The sequence below is a fragment of the Octopus bimaculoides genome, chromosome 6, assembly GCF_046866305.1.
Source record: "Octopus bimaculoides isolate indiv1 chromosome 6, ASM4686630v1, whole genome shotgun sequence".
Taxonomy (NCBI): Eukaryota; Metazoa; Mollusca; class Cephalopoda; order Octopoda; family Octopodidae; genus Octopus; species Octopus bimaculoides.
In genome coordinates, this window is record NC_142933.1 from 47,181,251 (window position 1) to 47,196,250 (window position 15,000).

The 15,000-nt window shown below is 37.6% G+C and overlaps 1 long non-coding RNA gene across 1 annotated transcript in view; it reads right to left on the reverse strand.

Moving 5' to 3' along the window:
* Window positions 1-15,000, reverse strand: part of LOC149135048 (uncharacterized) — a 63,586-nt gene that overhangs the window by 44,291 nt on the left and 4,295 nt on the right. The gene's annotated exons all lie outside the window — the stretch shown is intronic.

The window sequence follows — 15,000 nt, forward strand, 5'->3', positions numbered from 1 at the left end:
CTTTCGGAACTTCTAGCTGTTTTTTCGATGACTCACAACTTCAGCAGGCATAAGTAAAAACAAAGAAAAAGACAGGTTCCTGTAGAACGTTACTGCAAAAGATGATCGGTAACGATGGATAGAATATAAAGCGGGAGAATGTTAAACTGTTATAGTATGTCAATGAAAGGAAAACAGAGTAGTCAATCATGGTTAAGAATATGCTATTTATATAAACTCATTTTTTTCCTTCTTGTCACTTGAGTTTCACACCACTGCAGCCATCAGCAATACTGGCTATTCCGAGTTGGCTTTATAGTCGTTGCTTCATTTGTGTAAGTCTCAAATGACAGCCATATGCAAAAGAGCAAATGAGTTTCAATGTACAATTACAGCATATCAAATGACCAATAAAAAACCCAAAAATTAGCATGATGATTGTTGCAATATGAAACTCGAGTTGCTAAGAAAAAATTTAATCAAATACCCCATCCCTATATAATATATATATATATATATATATATATATATATATATATATATATATATATATATATATATATATATATATATGTATATATATATAATAAATCTTTGAGCGAGGTGTAAACAGTAGCTGCACAGTATCGTGAAGTATATTTGCCACCTAAATGTGGCTATCCCGTAAGGGTTGATGCTACTGTAGTTTGTAACCCCAGGAAGACATCTCCTCCAGCTGGCTATTGACACACTGTGTCCTATCAGTATTTTACGAAGGGTAGTAATCGTTTCCATCTCCAGCCTGACGTGATACACACGTACCCGAGTTTCTGTGTGTGTGTGTTTATGTAAAAGAAGTACAAATAGGCTATCAATTTGAAATATTCCTGTTGAAATATTGATTTCAAATTTTGGCACGAGCCAGTAATTTCGTGGGAGGGGATAAGGTCAACTAGTACTTACTTTACCGACCCCGAGTAGATGAAAGGCAAAGTCAACCTCAGCGGAATTTGAACTGAGAACGTAAAAACGGATAAAGTGCAGGTAAGCATTTTGCTCCGTGCGGTAACGATTCTGCCAACTCGCCGCCTTATTCTGTTGAAATATTGATTTTAAATTTTGGCACAAGGCCAGCAATTTCGGTGGGGGGGGGGGGGGTAAGTCGATTACATCGACTCCAGTGTTTCAATTTGTTTATTTTATCGACCTCGAAAGGATGGAAGGCAAAGTCAACTTCGGTGTTGTTTGAGCTTAGAACGCAAAGGCGCACGAAATGCCGCTGAGCATTTTGCTCGGCTTGCTAACGATTCTGTCTGATCACCGCCTTCTTCCTGTTGAAATGTTAATAACATCAAATACAATCGTTTCACTTTCATTTATAAGTGTTATGATTGTGGACCGGGTCTTCACAAGCCTTTCGATGACAACAACTCAGGTAGCTGATACTTTAGCACCTAAAAGGACTTCAGTAATAATGAGTGGGAATGCAGTACAATGTCTTTCTTTAATCAAACCATTCTCTCACAAGGTTTGTCCGGTGTTTTCTTCCTTCGGACAGCACAACTTAATTACCAAAGTTGTTCGATGCATCATCACACTCATTTCTTTCCACTTGCTTGCAGATCAATGACTATATCGTTAGACTTGCAATGGTCTTGGAGGAATTAGTTCAAACAACTTGAGCGCAATTTGTACATAATGTTAAGACAGTTCTATTCTAAAGTAATGTTTTCGTTCTTGGCCACAGGGTTTGGTTGTACAATGTCAAGCCAGATCGGTATGTCTACTTAGCCTTCCACAGCTTTTGAAACATTTGTAGAAGTGGCTTTCTGTAAAAAGTCAACATCTTCTACCAGTAACCGATTAAGAGGTCTCTTTCTCGTGTCTTACTGGCATGTAGCTTTCCCATAGCACTGGTGAAAGTTTCAACGTGAATCGTTTAAGTTTTATTACTGATTCGATTTACTGTACGCGTATAATGCATTCCGATTAAAATCTTTGCTTTCGTTCAAAATCTTTGATTAGAATGACTCTAGATCTTCCCGGAAAAGGCATTTTTCACTACGATAATTTTTCTCTCATCATTTTGTAAACAGATCGCATGTTAAAAGCAAACTTGTGGTTTATATTTTCTCGTTGTAATATTTTAGAAGAGTTTTTCACTCTGTGTCTTGAGTCCATATTTCAGGATTACTAATTTTACCTCAAAATTAGGAGCAGAAATTCCGTTTGTTTTCTCAGGAAGTGTTATTGGTGTGGTATTAACTTATTACTCACTTTACACTTTATAATGACATTTAATTACCCTATTCTTCGACGTAAATTCTTTTTACTTCCTTCTAGAGTCGTTAACCATTTGGGTAGTTTAAAATGAGTTCTTTCATTGACATGTGCTTTGCAAGTCTTTTAGGTGCACCTTCAGACTAACAATAGCAATATACAAGTTTTCGCATTTTTAGACAATCTCCAGCGATATGATTACTAACTTTTATCATGAGAAGGGTTGGTTTTCTAATTAATATCATCGAAAGAAAAAGGTCTATTCCTGATAACTTATAGAAGCTGGAAAAATGTTTTTGAAACTGTGGTTGTAAAATGTTTTTCATCTGCATATATTCTCTCAGCTCAGTATATGGAAATAAAGGTCTATCAGAGTTGTGTGATAGTGGTGATAGTGGTGTCAATCTATTCACATTCTTGTTGATCCCTATGACAAGATTTTCACCGGTTTTGAATATAATCGGAAAGATGACTGGTATCACAGTTATCAGGATATCGGTCTCAATTTTTGGAACAAAGGCAACAAGATCGGGGCAGGGGATAAGTCACTTACATCGACCCCAATGCTCAACTGGCACTTCTTTTATCCACCCCGAAACGATGAAAGGCAAAGTTTACCTCGGTGGAATTTGAACTCAGAACGTAAAGCCGGACAATGCCGCTAAGCATTTTGCCCGGCGTGTTAACGACTCTTCTAGTTCGCCGCCTTACAGTAATCAGACTATTGGCTACTGTCTGTGACAGCCATTTTCAGGGCAAGGAAACATGCCTATTACTACAACTGTTTAGCCGGGTCAGAATCGGACTGATAATTTTTTAAACAGTTTCATGTCGCCGGTCGCAAAATCTTCACTGGCTTTTTCCTTATTTAATTGCAAAGCCAAAGTGAAGTGAGAAGGAGTAATTACATTTTCTGAAATACACGCATGATAGTAATGTTGTTAGTATTCGAGATGTAATCAATGTTAGCTAGGCTCGTATAAGCAAAATTTAACGAGAGTGAAAATATATTATAAATTTGGCATGAATGACGCCTATGTTCGTGAGGAAAACGTGTTCTCTAATTAGAAAAACAAAGGAAAAAGAACCTTTTACTGATCTAGGCTTCTTTAGGTCGTCATAGTTGCCGAGGAATACGTTTCAAACACATTGTAGTGAACATCTGCGCCAGTACGTCTGACGCTGATGGCTATGTATGTATTGTTTGTATGTATGTATGTATGTATGTATGTATGTATGTATGTATGTATGTATGTATTATGTATGTGTAGATATGTATGTATGTATGTATAGATATGTACGTATGTATTTATGTACGCACGTGTGCATGTCTAGGAAGAGAAATGCTAGAGGATTTCACTCTTGGAGAAAAGAAAAAAAAAAAAGACCCCCACCAAAAAAAAAAAATGAATAATTATGCTGACCAGTCTTTACTCGGTTTTCAGCAATCTGGTTCTGATGTACTTTGTTTCACTTCTGCCACTGTATCTATCTCCATTGACGGTATAGATAGTGATACTGGGAAATGTTTACCTCTGAGGGTATTAAACAGCTTCTTTACGCTGGTAACTTTTCTTGCAATGCAGATCAAGTATCTTGGATTTCAGGAGTGATGGTAGTCATTGTGGCGATCGGGCATCACTCACGCTGAGGGCAATGAGTGAAGGTAAACGTAGCATATATGATAGCAGTGGTAATTCTTCGGTCACCTGCATGACTGTACCTTACATTGGTATATATACATACATATTAAAATTGTGTGTGTGTGTGTGTGTGTGTGTATTCATTTATTTCTTTATTTGTTTCAGTCCTTTGACTGCAGCCATACTGGGGCACCGCCTTTAGTCGAACAAATCGACCCAAGAACTTATTCTTTGTAATCCTAGTACTTATTCTATCAGGCACTTATTACCGAACCGCTAAGTTACGGGAACGTAAACACATCAATATCGGTTGTCAAGCGATGGTGGCGGGGACAAACACAGACACACAAATACACACACAAACACACACACACACGCGCACATATATATATACAAGCTTTTTTTCTGTTTCCGTCTACCAAGTCCAGTCACAAGGCTTTGGTCGGCTTTATGACTGGACAAGGAGACACTTGCCCAAGACACCATGCAGTGGGACTGATCCAGGAACCATGGGGTTGGGAAGCAAGCTTCTTACCACACAAGCACTCCTGCGCCTATATATATATATATATATATATATATATATATATATAGTTATACTTAGGGATGGTCATATTCTGCCAATTAAACATATGCACTATATATTTGATCTTCACTTCAGCTTTATTATTATTATGTTAGTTTTTTGTCAAAGTTCTTCCGTCACACATTCTGTGACCTTTTCAGTGACCCTCTATTCCAGGTGTCTTCTCTTGTCCTGCTTACTCCATTTTGTCTTTCTGTGCTATGTATCCCTATAATAAAGTTACCTTCTCGAGTCATGTCGACTCATAAGATCCAGTGTCCCGGTTTCCATGGCGTATAAATTCCCCACCTGGACGGAACGCTGGTTCGTCGCAGGATTACTCAATTTAGCCAACTGAGCGAACTTGAGTAATGTGAAATAAAGTATTTTGCTCAAGAACACAACGCGTCGCCCGGTCCAGGGATCGAAACCACAATCTTACGATCACGAGTCCAACACCTTAACTACTAAGCTACGCACCTTGACTGTCTGCACATGCGTTTCTGTCTATATCCACGTGTTTGTGTGTGTGTGTGTGTGCGTGTGCGTGTGCGCGTGCATGTGTGTGTGTTTACTAAGCATATCTTGCGTGCGTGCACATGGCTTTGCTTATTACACTGTACCAGTGTCTTTTATTTATTTATTTACTCTCATTCTGTTTTTTGTCCGTGTATAAGCGTTTTGTGTGTTCGTGTGTGTGCATGTGCGTGTGCGAATGTGTATGGATTTATGTAATACGCTATTTGTGTCTGTCTTTTTTTCCTTCTCATTCTGTCTTTAGTCGTTAGGTTGTGTTGTAATGCATAGATACATATGTATATAAATATGTACACACACACACACACACACACACACACACACACACACACACACACACGCACATATGTATAAGTGTACATTTGCATTGCAGATAGTTCACCTTCAACACAACTGAGCTGCTCTTTTTGCCCCCTCACAAATATTGTTGCGATACGAACAAATGGTTCCTCACAGCGAAAATAGTGTTCTCGTTCATAATGTCGAGTAGTTCTTTAGATAGTAGTTGAACCAGCGCTGAGTTAATCTATCCTTTTGAGAGACCTTATTTTTATCCTTTTCGGTTTTATCCTCCCAGATTAGTCATTTGCAACACGATCAAACATGCACCAGGTTGTATTAGACTGCATGTACCACTAATGCTCAAAGCGACTTGATGCAAATACACATACATACAGGCAGGGACACAATAACAAATAGAGATGCAAGCCCGTATATTTATTTATTCATAACAAAGTCTATTGTTACACTCGTAATTATTCTCTGGCAGTGAACCTTGTACCATTATGTAAATAAGTTTGAGCTTAGGCAGTTCAAAGCTAAGAGAAGAGCGAATCTTTGTATATTATTAAACAACAATAAAACTAACGGTTCAATCCGCATTCATAGCTGCAAAATTCTCAACGAGATCAAATATGCATTGAGAGTTCGTATGTATGTATATATATGCATGTAGGTGTGTGTGTATATTATTTTATAAGCTTTAAGCTCATAAAATATCATTATTTACAGAATGTAAAAAATTCAGCATCGCTTACCAAATAATCGCTGAAAACACGCACATACACATACATACATATATGTATGTATGTATATATATATATATATATATATATATATATATATATATATATATATATATACTCACACACGCATACATATCCACCCATACATACATATATACATAGAATCATCCACAAACGTACACATGAATTTATATGAATTCCATCTCAGTAGTCTTCTCCCCTTGTTTCGAGTTTATGGAATCGTAATTTCTTACCTCACTATACCCGAAAGTTTTGAGAAGACAACTTATTGAACATATATGTAGTATACTAATTTTAAGAATAGACAGTCATACTTTTTAGTCAAAGAAGAACTAAGATATGCATGTAAAAGTAGTAGTAAAGTTCCTTCTCGAGTCATATAAACTCATAGGACCGGTTTCCTGGTTTCTATAGCATATCTATTCCCCACCTAGACAGGATGCTGGTCCATCAGAGGATTACTCGTTTTTGCCAGTTGAGTGCACTGGGGCAACATGAAATGAAATTTTTTTGGCTCGAGAACACAATGCGTCACCCGGTTCAGGAATCGAAACCACAGTCTAAAAACTAAGCAAGTGCATCCACAAAATAAGCATATTCTTCTTAATTGTATTTATTTCTAAACCGATCTACTCTCTCTAATCACACAGGGATTAAAAGAAAAGGCAACATTTTATGTAACGAAAACTCCGAATTCGAATCTGATTTTCATAAGTACACAAATGTATTTGAAGTATGTTTACAATCCAAAATTGCATTGATGGTACATTGAAACGCGTTTTCAGTCGGAAAAAGCAAATAAATACAAAATAGTTTAACAATAACATTATTATGATTGTCACACAATTTTATTTCTCAAGTTTCATAACCAAAATAAACAAGTTAAAAGAAAAAGAAGCTTCATTCATAAAAAGGACATAAATAAAGAACTTGGATAACATAACAAAGATACCCTAGCCTAGATATGAAACTAGGCTTGTCACGTGCGAAGATTTTCGCAGCTACATTATAAAATAAATAAACAATTTAAGCCCAATAAAGACTCGTCTTTCTTAGCAGGGTAAGACTCAAACTAGAAGTGAGAGAGGGAGAGAGAGAGAGGGAGAGAGAGAGAGAGAGAGAGAGAGAGAGAGAGAGAGAGAGAGAGAGAGAGAGAGAAAGATAGAGAATAACAAATACAAAAACAAAACATCATAGTAATTTACTAATGGACTAAAGGAAAAAGTATATTATTCATACTTTTTACTCACCTCTGAACCGATCTACTTTCTATAACCCACACATTGTCAATAAACAATATTCTTTGAATCGAACACTTAATCGAACACAAACATATCTTTTACTTGTTTCAATCATTAGACTGCGGTCATGCTGGGGCACCGTCTTGGAGAATCTTTTAGTCGAATGATTCGAATCCAGTACTTATTTTTAAATCCTGGTTCTTATTCTATCGGTCTCTTTTGCCGAAACGCTACGTCGCGGGGACATAAACACACTAGCACCAGTTGTCAAACGGTGGTGGGGGACAAATACAGACACATACACACACACACACACATATATATACGACGGGCTTCTTTCAGTTTCCGTCTACCAAATTTACTCACAAGGTTTTGGTCGGCCCAAAGCTATAGTGGAAGACACTTGCCCAAGGTTCCACGCAGTGAGACTGAACTCGGAGCCATATGGTTGGGAAGCAAACTTTTTACCACACAGCCACGCCTGGTCCTATATATTTAAATATATAGATATTTCTACAATAAATTGTACTGATGATACCTAATTAGAATGAAGAACATACAATTGGAAAAAGAGTGGATACAAAGTAAGTTAATTATACCATTATTTTTTTCAATCTTTTACTTGTTTCACTCTTTGGCCTGTGGTCACGCTGGAGCATCGTCCTGAAGAGTTTTGTTTAACAACTCGACTGCCGTACTTATTCTATCTTTTTGCCGAACCGCTAAGGTATGGGAACGTAAAGAAAACAATATTGGTTGTCAAGCGTTGGTTTGAGACAAATACAAGCACAAAAATACATACCTATTCATATATATGTTAGAAAAAAGAATTATCTTCATTCAGAAAAATTATGAGTGAATAAAAATTCAGGACACACACACACACAGACAGACACACACACACGCACGCACGCACGCACGCACGCACGCACGCGCACCCCCCCCACGTGTGTGTGTGTATGTGCTCTGAAAAGTTCCTGGTTTTAAGGGTGTCGCGAAAGGCCTGGTTGGAGACCCAACCTTCCGAGTTCTTTTACAAGATCTAGAAAAACTGAAGGACCACTGCAATAAGTGTGAATCTGAAGGGAGAATATGCTGAATAAAATCATAATTAACTGATCCTCCTGTATTTTCTTTTACCCAAAAGCAGGAACTTTTCAGCACCCCCAGTTATGTATGTCTATATGTATACATACATATATGTGTGTGTGTGTGTGTGTGTGTGTTTGTGTGTGTGTGTGTGTCATTATCTATCTATCTATCTATCTATCTATCTATCTATCTATCTATCTATCTATCTATCTATCTATTAGTATATCTGATACCTATCACAGACACGTAAGCCTATTACACATGCATAACTCATGCATGCTCTAAGTCTGAATTATGTGTTGATCTCCGCACTTTTTTCTTATACTTACTGGAATTAGAAGAGTCTGATTTCATGACCTTTGTTGCTACTTCCAGGTCAATGAAAATGTTGCAATTAACTTTTGTCATGAACTTTTGAATGTCAAAACGTACTTGAACGATATATTTCAGACAGGCGACTTTCTGGTAAGGAAGTATCGGATACAGTGATTAGCGTGGGCTTTGGAGTGGGGTGGGTGGACAAAGATAATAAGAAGAGAAATGAGTGGGATGGGAATATATAAATGGCGGTGGTGGCATGTGCTCAGGAAGCTCCGGAGACCAAGGTTTGTATAGTAAGCTATAAAAATGCTGAGAAGAGAGGAGAGAGAGAGAGAGAGGTAGAGTATGTTTGTGGTCAGAGACTGGAGCGTGAGTGACTTTGCCCCCAATAAATTAGGTTGCTCTTTTCTGGATGTTGTCATGAATGTCTATGAGAGCATGAAGAGGCCATCACAGAAGCGAGAGCAATACTCGATTGTGGTCCTCACCAGAACTTTATAGAATATCGGTAATGGAGACTGAAGAAGATCGGTAATGAAGAATATCGATAACTTTGTAGAATATCGGTAATGGAGACTGAAGTATCTTCTATTCCTGAAGAGAAGGGACAGTGTTGAGATGTAGTCATAGCTGTTAAGGATGTGTTTTTGCCGGGAGAGACCATCAGTGATAGGGAGACCCAATAATTAGAACGATTGTAAGAGCTTTAATTGAGTCTTGCTCGTGATTACCGAGTGTGTTGTAGAATAATGTTTTCTTGGAATGAGTAACATTTGTGATTTATTGCCATTGAAGGAGATAGTATTGACATATCCCTATTGGAAAATGATTTCGAGCTTTCTGTTCATTGTCAGAGTGGATTTGGTGTGTGATGTCACTTACATCGTTACACACATGTATCAACTTATCTTACATACACTATCTTTTCCCTCCTACACTGGCCACATTTATTTCTCTGGTAGTAGAGTAAAGAAAAACATTTTCTTTACTACTACCTCAAAAAGTTCACAGGCTACTGAAGACTGTTACCTCTTTGAATGAACATTATATCTTTTTGCCTTTTTCATTTTCGCACTCATCTTTTTCTTATTCTTGGCGAAGGACCACTGACTGAAACAGCGTTTTATCCATAGCATTGTATGCATTTCATTTTGTACTTGGCACGTTCTGTTTTTAATTTTACTTTTGGTTGACATGGACATTACTTAATTACTTGGCTATCAATTACCGTACTGATTCAGACCAAACAGATTTTTTAATAGTATATTTGACTGTAATCTATTATATCTAAAACTTTACAATAGCCACTTAAAGTTTCACATTTTTGTCCAGATAATCGTAGATGAAAATATTTCATTAAATGAATGAATGATTTAAATGCATATTTAGGGTAAATGCCTGTGTGTTTAAGGTAGTGCAGTGCTCTGTCACTGAATGCACGAGTAGGTGTCTCATCAGGTGGTGAAGCAGCTCTGTAGGTGTTTCAGTACCTTCCACCCAGTGACTCGGGAAAGAAATTTGCTTAGGGATTACAAACTCAGGTACAAAATGTTTTACAAACTAGGCCGAATTTTTTCCAATCTTAATACCAAAATAAACACAGGTGTAATAATAATGTTTATTATTATAAATGGAAAAGTAATGCTTCAAATCATTCCAAAAATTTTTCTACGATCGCTTGTTTTGGTGATGAAGTTTTTCAAGAGTATGTCCAGAGAGTTTTCATTGCACAAATGTTTATGTACATGCATTACGGCACAATGTGTCAGACGGCGTTGCGTCATTGTGGTACAGAGTCAGGTCTTCAAACTACAAAGTGTGCTGAACATTCTCTCGCATGATGCAACAGACACAGGCTTGCAACATGACGACATTCTCATCACAAAGGCTTGTCCATAGTGCTTTCATAAGAATGATGCATTAGTGAACAAAGTTCAATGCATAGTGACCATGACAACCGCAGATCCAACTTCTTGGAGGACACGGTCCAGGGAGTAGTTTCTGCAGTGTACAAATTATGTACCAGGAAACGTTATTTAATTTCTGTTGTATATCTGAAATGTTTCCGCTCATGGTACATGTGCCATCAAAGGATAAAGCAGCATAATTCTGAACCCAGCGAAATGTTTAAGCGACAAAAAAACATCCAGAATAACCTTAGTTAGTGTCTCCGAAGACTAGTTAGGTAGATTTCTTCGACTTTTAAGTCGAAGAAATCTTCGTGGACATCCTAGTTTTTAGAAGCATAACGACAATAACTAATTCTTGTTCCATGCCAGAGCAATCACATATAACAATAAACATGGAAACTTCAACCTTTTTTTTTTATTTCATGTAGGGTGTTATGAGCATATGCCTTTAGGATTTCATTTGGTATGGTATCATAGAAAATTAATTCTCCGTTTAAGCCACTGGCTTACTTCTTCATTGCATTCTTCGGCAAGTTCTTTTATGAGATTTACAAAGCTCCCTGTGACATGTGTTAACATTCTCTTCGAAGATGGAACTAGTAACTTCTTTTAGCTTTTACTAAGGAGATTCCTTGATGCTTCAACAATGGAACTGCGAACTGTCATTATCTTTTACTAAGGATTTCCTTAATTCTCTGATCATGAAAGTGCCAAGCATTATTATCACTCACTAAAGATGCCCTTTAATTCTTCGATGAACTAGTAACTACTAATAACATTTATTAAAGATATTCCTTATTATTTCTCTTCAAAGACGGAATAGTTGGCTCACATAGAAATCTTTACTCAATGACATATGGTCCACATATTCAGCTATTCTATTGGGTCATCCCATAAATAATGCTCTTTTTTCAATTGCATGAACTAAAAGCCGGAGGGGAACGGGATAAACTACCTGCATAAACTTGCTATAAAAGCAGGTAGTAATTTTACCTTGTCCTTATTCTTAGTGCAAGTTTTGAAGAGTTCAGTTCGATTTTAACAGTTATTTTTTCAAAGCTATAATGGAAGTGGCAAAGGGACATATTCGGTATATTTTGCCTTATGAGTTCAATAAAGGCAACAACGCGACGGAAAGTGCGAGGCATATTAATGCAGTATATGGGGATCGGACAATAAGCATAAGCCAGTATCAACAGTGGTTCCAGAAATTCCGAGCCGGAAACTGCAGCCTAGCAGATGAGCCTCGTCCTAGAATATCTGTAGAACTTGACGAGGACGTCCTGCAAATCCTGGTGGAACAGAATCCCATTGTAACTGCCGAGGAACTAGCAGAGAAGCTTGGTCATTCAACCATTCATCGTCACCTGCGTGCCATCGGAAAAGTCAGCAAATTGAGTCAATGGGTTCCTCACAAACTTTCCGAGTCTAATCGCGCGTAGAGAGTGAATGTGTGCTCTTCTTTGCTGCCATGTCTCACTAATGAACCTCTTTTGGACCGAATAGTGACTGGTGACGAGAAATGGGTTCTCTATAAAAATGTCAAGTGCCGAAGATAGAGGGGTAGGGAAAGGAGGAACACCGGCACCCCAAGCTAAAGAAGGTCTTCACCCACGTAAGGTGTTGTTATCTGTTAGGTGGGATATGAAAGGTTTAGACCACTTTGAACTTTTAAACCCAAACCAAACGATAACAAAAGAGATCTACTGCGAGCAGCTTGAGCGGCTTAAGTCAGCGCTAGAAGGAAAACGGCCATCTTTGGTTTCAAGACGAAAGGTGTTCTTCCATCAGAATAATGCTCAGCCACATAAAACGAAGATGACATTCCAAAGGCTGGAGCAGTTTGAATGGGGAACGATGCCCCACCCACCATATTCGCCGGACATTGCTCCATCTGATCATCATTTATTCCGCAGTCTTCAGAATTATATGGAAGGCAAAAATATGAATTCTGTTACGAAGTCAGAACAGTACTGGAGGAGAATTTTTTGTCACGGACAAGTGAATTTTGGAAAAGGGGCTTTGCAAGTCCACCAGATAGATAGAAGAGCATTGTAGAAAATGACGGAGAGTATATTTTAGATTAAAAACGAACTTTGTTTATCCTAATTTTGAAAAATAAAAGAAGTATAAAAAAAACTGCATTATTTATGGGATGACACAATAGAAACAACTGTAAAAGACTTTACGTATTATTTCTTAATCCTTTATTTACTATAACTACTCTGCATTTATGATTGAATTATAAGTTACATGCTCTAAAGTGATATCACATGTTTTGCTTGTTCATCTCTTTTCTAATGCATATCTACCAACTCAATGATGCACCACTTATAGCCGTTTTTGAAAGGCAGCTTCAACAACACCTTTGTTTCAGCTACTGTTCAAGCTGGAATTTAGTGGTAAACCAACCTGAGCACTTATAGTACATACCTATTAGATTATGTTATTTGACGAAATATATATAAGTATTCATATTTGTGTTTGTGTGTCTATACACACACACACACACACACACACACACACACACACACACACACACACACACACACACACACACACACACACACACACACACACACACACACACACACACACACACAGATATATATATTTAGACACAAATATTTGGCATTAGTATGACACACGGTGGTCAGTGGTACCCAAAGCAGATCCAGAGGGAATACTTACTGAAGACTGCTATCAGGTACAACATTTAAACAAGACAAATCACATCCTTAACACACACACACACTCACACAGGCGCACTCGTGCGTATGTGCGCGCTCGCGCACGCGTGGTGTGTGTGTGGTTTGTGTGTGGTGTGTGTGTGGTGTGTGTGTGATGTGTGTTTATGTGTGTGTGTTTGTGTATCTTCTAATTGTTACTTGTTTTAGTCATCAGTCAACTTGAAGAATTTTTAGTTGAATGCATCAACTCCAATACTTCTTTTTTTTTTTTTTACTTTTAAGCCTGGTACTAATCCTATTTCGTCTCTTCTGCCAGACCAATAAACTACAAGGATGCAAACAGACCAGCATCTGTTGTCAAGCGGTAGTGAGTGACAATCACGCAAAAAGACACACAAAAAGACACACACACACATCTACAACGGGCTTCTTTCAATTTCCGCCTACCAAATCCACTTACAAGACTTTGGTCGACTCAAGGCCATAGTAGAAGACACAGAATAAATATCAGTTGAACACTAGGAATCGATGTAATCGACATGTGCTCTTCCCAACAATTGCTGGCCTTGTGCCAAAATTTGAAACCGATATTTTCTAAATAGAGCTCTATGTTTCGTTTGGAAAAATAGCGTTCTGAAGTCCATTAATGTTTTAAAACCTCGTCATCTGGACAGAGTGGTTCCAAGGATGTGGTCGCCGCATTTTTGGAAGGCTGTAGGGAATAATGAGAATGATGTTGTAACTGCCCAAATCGTCATCAGCAGAATTATTTCACAGCCTATACCTGATTACTTCCATAAGTTATCTTACATTTAGTTCTCCGCGGGGCGGTTTTAATTAGGTTGTGGCTTTAGAAACTTTAATGTGAGGTTAGTTATCGTTTCGAATCTGAGTGATGTGAGATTTTTCAGATTCCAAATGGTACCGATAGCAGTTGTCAGACTGGAGTTTTAGCGTTTCACCCTTTTTTTTTTAATCTTAGAATTTGCCCTCAGATATTTCATTACAATTCATATTTAAAATTTTAACTGTCAACGTTATAGTTTGTTACTTTTCATATTTTTGTTTTGTTCTTGTCATAAACACCGAAACTAAGGCCGATGGTTACATATTTTTATGTTTTGTTCTTGTCATAAACATCGAAATTAAGACCGATGCTTAACTATATTAGAAAGTGGTTACGAAAGTATCTCTAATCATTACATTATAGAGGCTGAGGTGGTTTTGTTAATTTATACCAGTGCACAGATAATATAGTGCTAACAGGGAAAACTTGATTTCTGTTGTACAAACGGCACGCAGTCGCCCACGTTTCTTGGTCTTATACATTATATTGAGTTCATATTAAATAATGACATGTGGTTTTAGATACTATTATACTAAACTGCACATATGCACATGTATGTATGTATGTATGTATGTATGTATGTGTGTGTAAGTGCGTACGTGTGTGTGTAAGTGCGTACGTGTGTGTATGTGTGTATTGGTTCATGTGCTATGACGAAAAGCGAAGCTTTATTGGTCTTCTCCATGTTCACATATGCTCAAAAAGGTTTCCCTCGATACGCTATACTCTCCCACCTCTCATGGCAAGTTTTATTAAAAATCAGATCAGTAAAACCTCTACCTACGTTAAAATAATTTAGGAAATGGCAGTGACTGTAATTATCCAACATTTCACTTCAAGGCGATATGTAACTTCAATTTTCTTTCGAGC